This window comes from Crocuta crocuta, unplaced genomic scaffold (assembly GCF_008692635.1).
Source record: "Crocuta crocuta isolate KB4526 unplaced genomic scaffold, BGI_CrCroc_1.0 scaffold700, whole genome shotgun sequence".
Lineage (NCBI taxonomy): Eukaryota > Metazoa > Chordata > Mammalia > Carnivora > Hyaenidae > Crocuta > Crocuta crocuta.
The window spans coordinates 1-453 of NW_027531509.1; positions in this window are offsets into that span (position 1 = coordinate 1).

Consider the following 453-nt stretch of genomic DNA (forward strand, 5'->3'; position numbering starts at 1 on the left):
AGCATATCTCTCTTTTAAGTGAGCACCATGAGATATACTTTATCTCATGATAAAGAATGAAATTTTGGAAATTTAGAAATTTGTGGTAATTAAACAACAGCTTTTAAAAATGTTCAGTGGATTAAAAAGAATTCACAAGAAATTAAAAATTCCTTGAATAAATGAAAATGAAAACACAATATAAAAACAATATGGGATGCTCATAAGCAGTACTGACAAAGAAGTTTATAGCTCTAATTGCCTACCTATTATTATTATGAAACATCTCAATCCATTGCCTAATTTCTCATCTCAAGAAACTAGGAAAGAAATTATAAACATAAACACATGGCAAAATGAAAGAGGAAAAATAAAAAGACTGGGATGGAAATAAGTTAGAGAATATTTTTAAAAAGTGGACGAAATCAACAACCAAAATTTGGCTCTTTAAAAGGATTAACAATTTCAACAAGA